Consider the following 12,606-nt stretch of genomic DNA (forward strand, 5'->3'; position numbering starts at 1 on the left):
CGCCTGGGAATACCAGGTGCTGTAAGCTTTAGCGTTTTCTTTACTACTTATCTAATACACTGGCCTGTAGAGTGGCTGATCTTTAAATAGCCCACTCTTTGTGGTAGTCCCCGCTTGCGGCCATACCACCCTGAGGGCGCTAGTGAGTTGCTGGTGTACAGGAAGTGTTTGGCTGCAGTTGGGAGAGGAAGGCTCTCCTCCATTTTGTTTTTCTGTTTGTGTTAGTTTGTGAGCTGTTTTGGACTTTAGGTTAGTTTTTTGTGTGTTTTGTCAGTTTTAAACCACCTAACAGCAGTATTTTGCTGGCTGGAGGATGGTTACCCCCTTTATTTTCGTTTTTGTTTTTTTTGTTTTTTCTTTTTCTTTTTACAATGGATGGATTAATGGATAACGACACAGGACCGGCTGGAGAGACACAAATGGAAAACGACACTGGACTAGGCGGAGAGACACGTTCGGCAAATTACACTGGACTGGGAAATCGACTACGAGCTGTAAATGGAAAGAACCAAGGCACGAGGGAGAAGTTTCTTAAAAGAAAATATCTAAAGGAGGCTACAGTGATTGTGAACGTAGAGAATGTGATCGAGGTGAGAGCGGAGGATATTATCAAGGCTGTATCAAAACAATGTGGACATGGGCAAATCTTGGCACTAAGGCCAAGACAAGGAAAGGAATACGAACTGACAATGGAAAAGGACACCCAATGGACAGAAATTGAAATATCGGACAGTTTTAAAAATCTTCGGGATAACGTGGAGTGTGATGGACAAGGAATGGATGATCAGAACAAAGAAATGGACAGTGAAGAAGAAACAAGTATGGACAACATGGAAAAAGACAGAGGGGTGAGAGGACAAATAAGAAGGAGAACATTAAAGGTAAAACCAAATGTGAAAAATGCAAGGAAAAAGAAAATGAAAAGTGTAAACAGATATGAAGTGTTTAGAGGGCTGGAGGGAGAAGATGGAGAATAATGGCTTGTAGGTATTTATTTTTCTTTCTTTTAATGGTTTTAAGTTGTGTTACTTTTAATGCAAGGGGACTGATGGACATGGGAAAATTTGAAAGAGTAAAAGAAAAATGTAAAGAAGAAGATGTTATTGCTTTGCAAGAAACAAACTGGAAAGAGAGTGTGATGATGGACTATAAAAGAAATGGGAAGGGGATATTTTATATAACAATGGGGATGGAAGGCTTGGGAGAGGAGTGGCATTTTTAATAAGAAAAGATGTTTTTAATGTAAGCAAAGTAGTGTATAAAGATAAGATGGGAAAATGTATGGCAGTAGAAGTAATTTGTGATGGACATGAACTGATTTTAGTGAATGTACATGCACCAACAGAGGAGAAAGAAAAGAAAGATTTTTTTAATGTTTTAAGGAGTATTATGAAGAAATATAGAGAAATAATAATGATGGGGGATTTTAATACTGTTTTCAGTAAGCAGGATATGGCAGAAGGAATGGTTTTTAAATCGGACGCAGGGAGAAAATAAAGGAATTGATGAGTGAAAATAACTTAATAGATGTGTGGAGAGAAATGAATGTGGGAAAAAATTTGTTTTCAAGAAGGCAAATAGTGGGACACTTTATATGTAAAACAAGAATTGATTATGTGTTGTGTACAAGAAATGTGGGGAATTTTATTGAAAAAATCAGATATGAAGAAACCAGTTTTAGTGATCATAAGTTTTTACGTTTTAAAATAGATTGGAGTAATATGCAAAGGGGACCGGGAGTATGGATCTTAAATACAGAGATTTTAAAGAATGAAGACTATGTTTCAAAGGTTAAAGAGATTATGGAAAAGGAAAAGGGAAATGAAATGTATGATGAGAATATGGTTGGAGAACGTAAAGTTTTTAATAAAAAAACATTTCGATGAAGTATTGTAGTATTATGCGGAAATGCAGAATATTCAAAGAAAGAGAAATAAAGGAAAGCTTAGAAATGGAACTGAATAAAGAAAACAAAGACATACAAAAGATAAAGGAAGTGGAGGGAAAACTGAAAGAAACAGAAGAAAAAGAATATGAGGGGGTTAAGAAGCAAAGCAAAATATGTAGTGGAGGGAGAAAAATGTACAAAGTTTTTTTTTTGATCTGGAAAAAGGGAGAGGGAAAGCTGGAATGATAAGAGAAATAAGAGGGAAAAATGGGGAAACTGTAGAAGGGAATGAAAAGATTTTAAAAGAAATAACGAATTTCTATGAGGATGTGTTTAGTGCAAGGGGTGTGGAACAGAAGGAAAAAAAGAAACTGTTGAATCAGATAAAAGCAAAAGTAAGTGAGGAAGATAAAAAAGAATGTGACCAAGAAATCAGAGAAGAAGAGATTGAACGAGCAATAAATCAACTGAATAAAAAGAAGAGTCCAGGAATAGATGGTTTGGGAACTGAATTTTATGTATGTTTTAAAGGAGTTTTAACAAAGATTTTAAATGAGGTTTTTAAAGAAATGTTTGAAAAAGAAGAAATTAACGAAAGAACGAGGATAGGGTTAATGAAACTGGTATATAAAAGGAAGGGGGAAAAGGTAGATTTAAACTATAGGCCAATCACAATGTTGAACATGGATCTTAAGATTTTAGCGAAGGTTTTAGCAAACAGATTAAGGAAGTTATGCCAAGTATAATTGAAACAAATCAAGCATACGGAGTAAAAGGAAGAGATATAGCTGACATAAAAATGAGCATAAGAGACACAATATGGTATATGAAGGATAAAAGTGAAGATGGATATGTAATTAGTCTGGACTTTGAAAAAGCTTTTGATAGGGTGGAACACGGGTATTTATTGGAGGTTTTAAGGAGTTTTGGTTTTGGGGAGAATTTTATCAAATGGATTGAGATTTTATATAATGGTGCATTAACAAGGATAAAATGTAATGGGTTTTTAACAGACTGTTTTAAAATCACAAGATCAATTAGGCAGGGTTGTCCGCTTTCAGCTTTACTCTATTCGCTTGTATCGGAACCTTTGGGATTGGCTATAAAACAAAAAGAAGAAATAATAGGGATAAAAATTGAAGAAAACAATGCTGAAGGGAAGGTTTTTCAATATGCTGATGACACAACGATAATTGTAAAAGGAAAAGATAGCGTCAAATAAGTTATGAATGTTGTAAAAGATTTTTGTAAAGGATCTGGAAGTAAAATAAATGAGGAGAAAACAGTATATATGAGATTTGGTAAAGCTGTGGTTTTAATGGATTGTTTTAACTTCAAGGAAGTGGAACAAATTAAGATTTTAGGAATTTTAATAGGGAAAAACGAGAGGAAAGTAAGAGATGAAATGTGGGAGGAACTAGTAACAGATATAGAGAGAAGGTTAAATTTTTGGAAATTGAGAACATTAAACCTGAAGGGGAAGGTTTTAATATTGAATGTTTTAATGGTTTCTAAGCTTTGGTATGTTTTATATGCATCTGAGAAAAAAATGGTATGAGAGTAAAAATAGTGAAGAAGTACCTACAAAAAGAGAGCAAAACTTAATGGAAAAAAACTATTAAATACTTTTTAAACAAATGTGGGAATTTTAAAATGGGGGATGGAATTTTATGGATGAAAACAAAAATTTGGATGACGGAAGGATTACCTGAGTTTTATAGAGAAATGTTTAGTGCCTGGGGAAAATTTTTAACGAAAATTGCATACAGTCAGTCCACAAGGGAGAGAAAACATTTTAAATCAAACTCTGTTCTTAAATAACAGCATTTTAAAACAAGAGAAAGAAATATTTTTTAAGAAATGGATGGAAGTGGGGATAACAAGAGTGAGAGATGTCTTGTATGAATTTAAAGATGGGTTTTTACCGCTACAATATGTTGTGGATGTGATGGACGAAGCAAAAGAAGAATACAGTAAAATAACAAACAAATATGAAATCATTAAAAATGCAATACCCAAAGAGTGGATTAAAAAAATTGAGAGTATGGAAGGAGAGTAAACAGAGGAAAATATTTATGTGAAACTGGGGGAAAAATTTTATGATTTTAAAGGATGTACTGTAAAAATGTTTTATTGTGTTTTTAGAGATAGTGTATTTAAAGAGCCGATTGTAAAATAGTACTGGATTGAAAAATTCTACGATCTAAAAGAAGAATGTATATGGAGAAACATGAGGGGGAGGTGTGTGGAAACAAAGTTGGACTGTTTGGAGTATTTTATAAGACATAAAGTGGTTTTTACTGAGACTATTTTAAGTAAAATAGGAATGGAACAACATGCGATATGTAAAGTGTGCCAGGAAAAAGAAGAGGGGATTTTACATCTGTTTTTATATTGTAAGGAATTGGAGGAATTTTTAAAGAAATGTAAATGTTTAGTTAAAGATTTGACTGGGGAGTGGGATGAAAATGGAATGGAATGGAACAGAGTGGTGATGTTTGGATGGGAAAAGAAGTGTCAAAACAAGGCCTTTATTAATCTGTGTGTAATGCTTATGAAAAGTGCGATATGGGAGAGAAGAACTGTGGCTAAAAAGGAAAAAATTGTTTTGGATATTTGGACTGTTTTTAAAAGGAAAACAGAAGTATACATGGAAAGGCTGTATGTGTATTTTAAAAGTGAAAATATGTTGGATGCATTTTATGTCGTTTTTACACCAAATGTTTATTGTGTTTTAAAAGATTTAATGTGGAAGCTTCCGGGGAGCGAAGGATTCTTCTAAATTATGTATGTAAATCTAGAATATGTGATGTAGAGACTAAGAGAAACTGTATTTTTTAAATGTATTTTATTGACTGAAATAAAAAAATAAAAATAAAAAATAAAAAAAAGGGCGCTAGTGAGTAGCAAGTGAGTTGGTGAAAGAGTAGGCAAGGCAAGGCAAGTTTATTTATATAGCACATTTCATACACAATGGTAATTCAAAGTGCTTTACATTAAAGAAAAGAAGAAGCTGATATGAAGTCCTGTGGTCACTCATACTCTGTCCAGCTGTGTGTGTGCTATTCAGGTTGAGTAGTTCGGCACACACTACTGAAGGATGACGGATGGAGAAGTAGATGTTGTCCTTTAGCACTCTTGCACCAAGTTTGTTTAGGTGGAGGCCATCCAGTTTAAACAGTTGTCTATGGCCCCAGAAAAGATTGAAGTTATCGATGAAATTGACTCCTTTTAAGCTGCAGATTATTTGTAGCCAGGTGTTCAGCCCAAGCAACCGTGAAAACATATTAGTTCCTCTTGCTGGGAGTGGCCCACTGATGAACGACTGAACTTTAAGTCTTCGAAGTGTTTCAAAGAGTTCACTGAAGTCCTTCTTAAGGAGTTCTGACTGCTCTTTCCGAATATCATTCTTCCCCACATGGATGATGATTCAATTTGCAGTCTTGTGCTTCATTAGAATTTTCCAAAGTTCCTTGTTCAAATCAGAAACTGTTGCTTGAGGAAAGCAGAAAGTTGCTGAATTTCTGCTACTGATGTTTCTGATAATGGAGTCGCCCACTATCAGAGTCCTGGGCTCGGCTGCGCTCTGAGCTGAAAGCCGCTGTCTGCTCGACCTGGAGTGCCTGTTAGTAGCGATGTTAGCTGCTGGCTGATCCGATCCATGTTTAATCACATTTGGCGATTCCTCACCCGCATTCATTAATGCTTCAAATCTGTTCTCAAGATGTATAGGGGGTGGTAGAATACCAGTATTCACAAGCCTTGTCATAGCCGTATCTGGGGTAGAGGATGCTATGGCAGCAATACGAGAAACTCGTGACAATCTGATGTCTCTACTGCCTTTAGGTCTCGCTCCCTGTTTGTGCCATCGATTTGTGTGACAATCAGTTTCGGCTTGCTCCTCTACACTTGGTATAAACTGTTGAGATTGACTAGGTTCATGGGACTCACCGGCTGTATGCTGAGGGGGTCCGTGACGACGGTCTGCTGAGTGTTCTGCCTGTTTCGGAAGTCCAGCAAGTAACTTTGTTTCAAGAACCGCAATCCTTTGTAGAAGTTTGCAGTAGTTCATGCAGCAAGTAGATTCAACAGGAGGCATTTTCTTTCTCTTCTGTTTGAATGTGGGCAGCTGTGTTTTCCCTTCTCCGGAATGTAAGCTGCTGGCAGTGGGAGACAAAAGACTCTTTTTCGTGGTATTATTCCAGTCCCAGAGAGTTTTTTGTTTTAGTGTTTCTGCCAAAAATATGTTGTTTGAGCACTGTGCTGATCTGCTGAAGTAAACATCTTAGAAAAATCAAAGAAAAGTACAGAAATAGGGAGCAAAGTGCAGAGCAGTAAGCAAGAACGTCCGAACGGTAGCGAAGCCGGATGCGGAACTCCGCATCCGGAGGAGAGTGGTTTTGTCAGAGATCCTGAAATAATATAAATTTGTGTTTTTCCCTGATTTGAAATCAACCTTAATTTTTTCAAAGTTCATATTAGTTGATGGTGTTCCCCCGACAGCTATTGCTGTGTGGGGGACCAATTTGATATAACTTCTCCGGGATGTCAGCTGAAAGCATGTCAGCCGGAAGCATGTCAGCCAACAGGGACATCAAAATTAAAGACGGGCATGTTGTGAATGGAAAAGTCAACGAAAAACATAATGGAATAGGAGACCGAACTAACAGACAAGTGGACTGCGAACAGATGAAAAAAATAAAGAACAGGACTGAGGTATGTGGAGAGAGCACATAAATATATTCCAAAGAATTGACAGTTGAAGTGGAGGTGGAAGGAACTGAAAACATTTCTATGATGGATCTATTAAAAGGGGTGAAGATGGAGTGTGGAGAAGTGGTGGGATGTAGAGTGAGAGGAGAAAGGACTTATGAATTAACAATGAAAGAGGAAGATGCAAAGAAGAAATTAATGGATGGAGTGAGAATAAAGGGAGCAATGGTGCACGCCAGAGACATTGTAAATAATGAAATGGTTGTGTCATTTATAAACCTGCCAGTTTATTTGGAGGATGGAAAGATACTAGAGAAACTGGAAGAGTGGGGAGTAAAGCCACTGTCTGCAATTAAGCGGCGTGTATGGCCTGGAACAAACACTGTAGATGGAACAAGATTTCTCAAGGTGCATTTCACCGATCAAGTGCGTTCGCTCCCTTATTCAACAAGATTTGAGACCTTAAGGGGCACAGAGTACTTCCGTGTTATACATGACAGACAGGTGCGTGTCTGCAGACTATGTATTAAACCAGGACATTTATTCAGAGAATGCCCAGAGTTCAAATGTTTCAGATGTGCCAAAGTGGGTCACTATGCCAGAGAGTTTGGAGAGCAAGCAGAAAGAGTGACAGAGGAGGAGAGAGGACAAAGGAATGATGACGAGAGAAGAGAGAGAGAGCAACCAGAGGAGCCAAACAAGTAGGCTGGCAATGTCAAGGAGAGTACAGAGGACGTAGGTGACAGTGGTGAAGGAGAGGATACAACTAAATGGGGTTGGATTGAGTTGCCATATGGAGGAACATGTAAAATAAACCAATACGCCGATGATGCAACAGTAACAGTAAGGGATGGAGGCAGTGTGGGGAAGGTCGTAGAGTTAGTTGAAAAATATGGCAAGGCATCAGGGGCGAAAATAAACAGAGATAAATCAGAAATAATGTACATAGGAGAAATAGAAAGAACTGACGTAGGTCTGAGGCTGGAGGAAAAGTATATGAAGGTTTTAGGTGTGTATCTAGGGGTAGATTCTAATGAGGAAAGGGATGTAACATGGGCTGGAGTGATAAACAAGATAAGAACCGTCTGTACCGCATGGAGAGGGAGAAAATTAAGATTGAAGGGGAAAGTAATTGTGGTTAATAATTTGATGCTGTCAGTTTGTGTATATGTGATGAGTGTAATTGAAATGCCTGAGTGGGTGATGAATGAGTTAAAGAAAATAGTGGGTGATTATATTAGGAAAGGAAAAGGTGTGAAAATCGCACAGAAAACGCTGGTGGGTAGAAGGTGGAAAGGGGGTTTAAACTGAATTGATCTGGAAACTAAAAAGTTGGCAATAAAAATAAAAACGGTGAAAAAATATATGGAAAGACAGTGAGACTATGGATGGAGAGAATTCTTAAAGAAATATGTGGATGAGGTGGGAGGAATGGGAGAGTATCAAGTGAAGTCAAGTCTGCTTTATTGTCAATTCTTCCACATGTACAGCACATACACACAGAGAATTGAAATTGCGTTACTCTCAGACCCTTGGTGCATACAGATAACACTAACAGTAGAACATAAATACAGATATACAGATTAAGTATAAAAATACAACTATACAAATATACAAATAAGGTAAAATGTAAAAAAATATATAAAAAAATATATATAAAGCAGCACACGGCACATGGCAGATAGAGTGCAAACCAGTGAAGTAAACAACAGTGCAGATATAATGATTTGTAGTGCAAAAGAGCTTATTTAGACTGATTAAAGTGACTGTGTGTGTGTATTTGGGAGTGTGTATTTGGGAGGGGGGAGTGGGAGAGTCCGTCAGAGTTCAGTGGTGCGTGGGGCAAAAGAGGGGAGGGGGGGCAAGGTCGGGAGGGATGGGTCAGCAGAGTGAAGAGGAGGGGGCTCAGCACACATCCTTGGGGGGCCCCAGTGTTCAGTGTGATGGTGCTGGATGTGTTGCTGCCGACCCGAACTGCCTGAGGTCTTCCAGTCAGAAAGTCCAACAGCCAGTTGCACAGCGAAGTGTTGAGCCCCAGCTGGACCAGTTTGTCAAATGAGCTGTTGAGGGATGATTGTGTTGTGAGTATGGCTGGTGTATGGGGTTTAAGCAGTCAATGACAGTGGGAATACCAGAGATATATAGAGAGGCATGGAGATGTATTTTACCAAAAATAGACTATGAGTGTGAAGAGGTACAAACATTTATACATTTACCATTGTTTTTAAATGAGAAATTCAAGCATAACAATAAAACACTATAGGTGCATCTCAATAGATTAGAATGTTGTGGAAAAGTTCATTTCTTTCAGTAATTCAACTCAAATTGTGAAACTCGTGTATTAAATAAATTCAGTGCACATCTGACGTTGTCTGTGGTTCAGGGGTGGCTTAACAAGAGGAATACGACAACTGTAGCCAAATTCCTTGACACGTCTTTGTGTGGTGGCTCTTGATGCCTTGACCCCAGCCTCAGTCCATTCCTTGTGAAGTTCACTCAAATTCTTGAATCGATTTTGCTTGACAATCCTCATAAGGCTGCGGTTCTCTCGGTTGGTTGTGCATCTTTTTCTTCCACACTTTTTCCTTCCACTCAACTTTCTGTTAACATGCTTGGATACAGCACTCTGTGAACAGCCAGCTTCTTTGGCAATGAATGTTTGTGGCTTACCCTCCTTGTGAAGGGTGTCAATGATTGTCTTCTGGACAACTGTCAGATCAGCAGTCTTCCCCATGATTGTGTAGCCTAGTGAACCAAACTGAGAGACCATTTTGAAGGCTCAGGAAACCTTTGCAGGTGTTTTGAGTTGATTAGCTGATTGGCATGTCACCATATTCTAATTTTTTGAGATAGTGAATTGGTGGCTTTTTGTTAAATGTGAACCAAAATCATCACAATTAAAAGAACCAAAGACTTAAACTACTTCAGTCTGTGTGCATTGAATTTATTTAATACACGAGTTTCACAATTTGAGTTGAATTACTGAAATAAATGAACTTTTCCATGACATTCTAATTTATTGAGATGCACCTGTATATGAGCCCAAATTCATAGAAGCGGGAATAAAGCAAGTGAAAGATGTAATCTACGAGGTCATACCAGGTTTCCTTAGAAATAATTGTATACATGATTCAGTGTGTGAGTTGGAGGGAATGGAGAGCAAAGAGAAGGTGAATAGAGTATATGAAAGAATCAAGGCAAGCTTGTCGCCAAAATGGGTGAATGTAATTGAAAGAAGTTGTGTGGAAAAGAAAGAACAAGACATGCCCGAGATGTATGTAATGGAAGATGGGGAAAGATATAACATAAAAAGTGTGAGTGTAAAGAAAGTATATGGTCTGTTAATAAAGGATCAAATTAAGGAGCCAGCGGCCGAAAAAATATGGAGTAAAGTGTTTGAAGACTTGGATGTAAAGAAAATATGGTCTAACATGAATGTAAAATACAATAGCATAGAGTGTGAGAACAATGATTTCTTAATAAGGCACAATAGAATCTATACAAATGTGGTGTTGAATAAAATAAATAGTAATGTTAATGTTGTGTGTGATGTATGTGACAGTGGTCATGAGACATGTTTGCATTATTTTTTGGAATGTACTGCATTAAAAGAATTTTTTTATTTTTTTGAAAAACCTGTTAAAAAATAACTGTTATGAGGAGGTGGATTTGGAGGAAGGATGGAGGCAAACCTTTTTATTTGGCATGTTTGGAAAAAAGGAAACAGTGGACTATTGGCTAATAAATTATGTTTTGAGCCATGCCAGACTAGCGGTCGTGTTTAGAAGGAATTACGCACATTTTGAGGGGAGAAAAGTAAAAATAAAAGAGTTGTTTAAGGCAATATTAAGAAGGGATGTAGAAATGAATTCTAAGTATGGAGGAAATGAGCTGAAAGAGTTCTTTATAACTGGAAATAAATTTATAAAAGAAGGTGAGAGAAAAGACATTTTGTTTAATTGGTGATTGTATTTATATTTGAAGCATAAAAGGCTTGTGAATGTCCTTTGAAATTTCAGAAAGCATATGCAATGTATTTGTTTGTAAATAGAGGGAATTGAAATGTAAATTTGTGAAACTGAATGTACAATAAAAAAATAAATAAAAGTCTGCGCCCGATCTCGTCTGATCTCGGAAGCTAAGCAGAATCGGGCCTGGTTAGTACTTGGATGGGAGACCGCCTGGGAATACCAGCTGCTGTAAGCTTTAGTGTTTTCTTCACTACTTATCTAATACACTGGCCTATAGAGTGGCTGATCTTTAAATAGCCCACTCTTTGTGGCAGTCCCCGCTTACGGCTGTACCACCCTGTCTGCACCTGATCTTGTCTGATCTTGGAAGCTAAGCAGGGTTGGGCCTGGTTAGTACTTGGATGGGAGACCGCCTGGGAATACCAGCTGCTGTAAGCTTTAGTGTTTTCTTCACTACTTATCTAATACACTGGCCTATAGAGTGGCTGATCTTTAAATAGCCCACTCTTTGTTGCAGTCCCCGCTTACGGCCATACCACCCTGAGGGCACTAGAGGGAGCTAGTGAGAAACAGGAAGTGTGTTAGCTATAGGAGGTGAGAAAGTCTCACCCAGACTTTTGTGTTGTTTTTTTTTGCGTTGTTTTTGTCCAAAATAAGTTTTTTGTTTTCAAGTTTTTGTGTTTTTTTTGTTATTTGTCCTCCCAACAGCTTTGCTGTTTGGCAGGGATCATTTCAGTTTTGTGTTTTTTTAAATGGACGGATTAACGGCAACGGACATGGATTTGGCACGAGAGACAAGGTGGCAAACGGAAAATGGACTGGAAAAAGACAACGAGAAAAGGATTACCCTGAAAGGAGACCCAGACGGATCTATGCTAAGGAAACGACGGTGGTGATTGATTTGACGGAGGACATTATAAAAGCATTGACGGACAAGATTGAAGTGACCAGCATACTAGCGGTAAGACCAAAAATGATGAAACAATATGGAATTACATTGGAGAAAGAGGAAGATGTTGAGAAACTGGCAGATGGTTTGATGATAAAAGGAAAGCCGTGTGAAATTAAAAAGTTGAATAATACGGACATGGATTTGGCACGAGAGACAAGGCGGCAAATGGAAAATGGACTGGATAAAAGACAACGAGAAAAGGATTACCCTGAAAGGAGACCCAGACGGATCTATGCTAAGGAAACGACGGTGGTGATTGATTTGACGGAGGACATTATAAAAGCATTGACGGACAAGATTGAAGTGACCAGCATACTAGCGGTAAGACCAAAAATGATGAAACAATATGGAATTACATTGGAGAAAGAGGAAGATGTTGAGAAACTGGCAGATGGTTTGATGATAAAAGGAAAGCCGTGTGAAATTAAAAAGTTGAATAATAAGGATTTTGTTGTTTCTTTCATGCATCTGCCTGCTTACCTGGAGGCCGACGAGATTTTACAAAAGCTGGAGGGATGGGGGTAACTCCCATCTCCCAGATCAAACGGAGATTCTACCCGGGCACCCGCATAGAGGATGGAACGAGATTCGTGAGAGTACGGTTCCCGAAAGAGGTGGCTTCTCTGCCCTACAGCATGAGAATGGAGACGGAAGAGGGTCCGCAGTATTTCAGGGTGATACATAGTCAGCAGGTGAGAACCTGTAGGTTGTGTATGAGCCCTGAACACATGATGAAGGACTGTCCGGACTTCAAATGTTTTAAGTGTGAGGAAAGGGGCCACTTCGCGAGGGACTGTAATGCGGTGAGGTGCCCGGAATGCAGGCTCGTGCTGAACAAGTGCGAGTGCTGGTTCAGAGACCAACAACAGGAGGAAGAGCAGGAGCGCGGGCAGATGCATGAGGGAGACAGTGAAGAGGAGCAACACGAGGACACGGGAGGAACACAAAGAGAGAATATCGCAAGCACGGACATTGAAGATGAAAGTGAAAGGACTGGATTAACACAGGAAAGTGAGGAAACAGGGTCACTGATGGAAATAACTGAGGCTTTACAAACTGAATTGGAAAAGACAGAGGAACAG

Source organism: Sinocyclocheilus anshuiensis, unplaced genomic scaffold, assembly GCF_001515605.1.
Source record: "Sinocyclocheilus anshuiensis isolate Anshui unplaced genomic scaffold, SAMN03320099.WGS_v1.1 scaffold2354, whole genome shotgun sequence".
In the NCBI taxonomy this organism is placed as follows: domain Eukaryota; kingdom Metazoa; phylum Chordata; class Actinopteri; order Cypriniformes; family Cyprinidae; genus Sinocyclocheilus; species Sinocyclocheilus anshuiensis.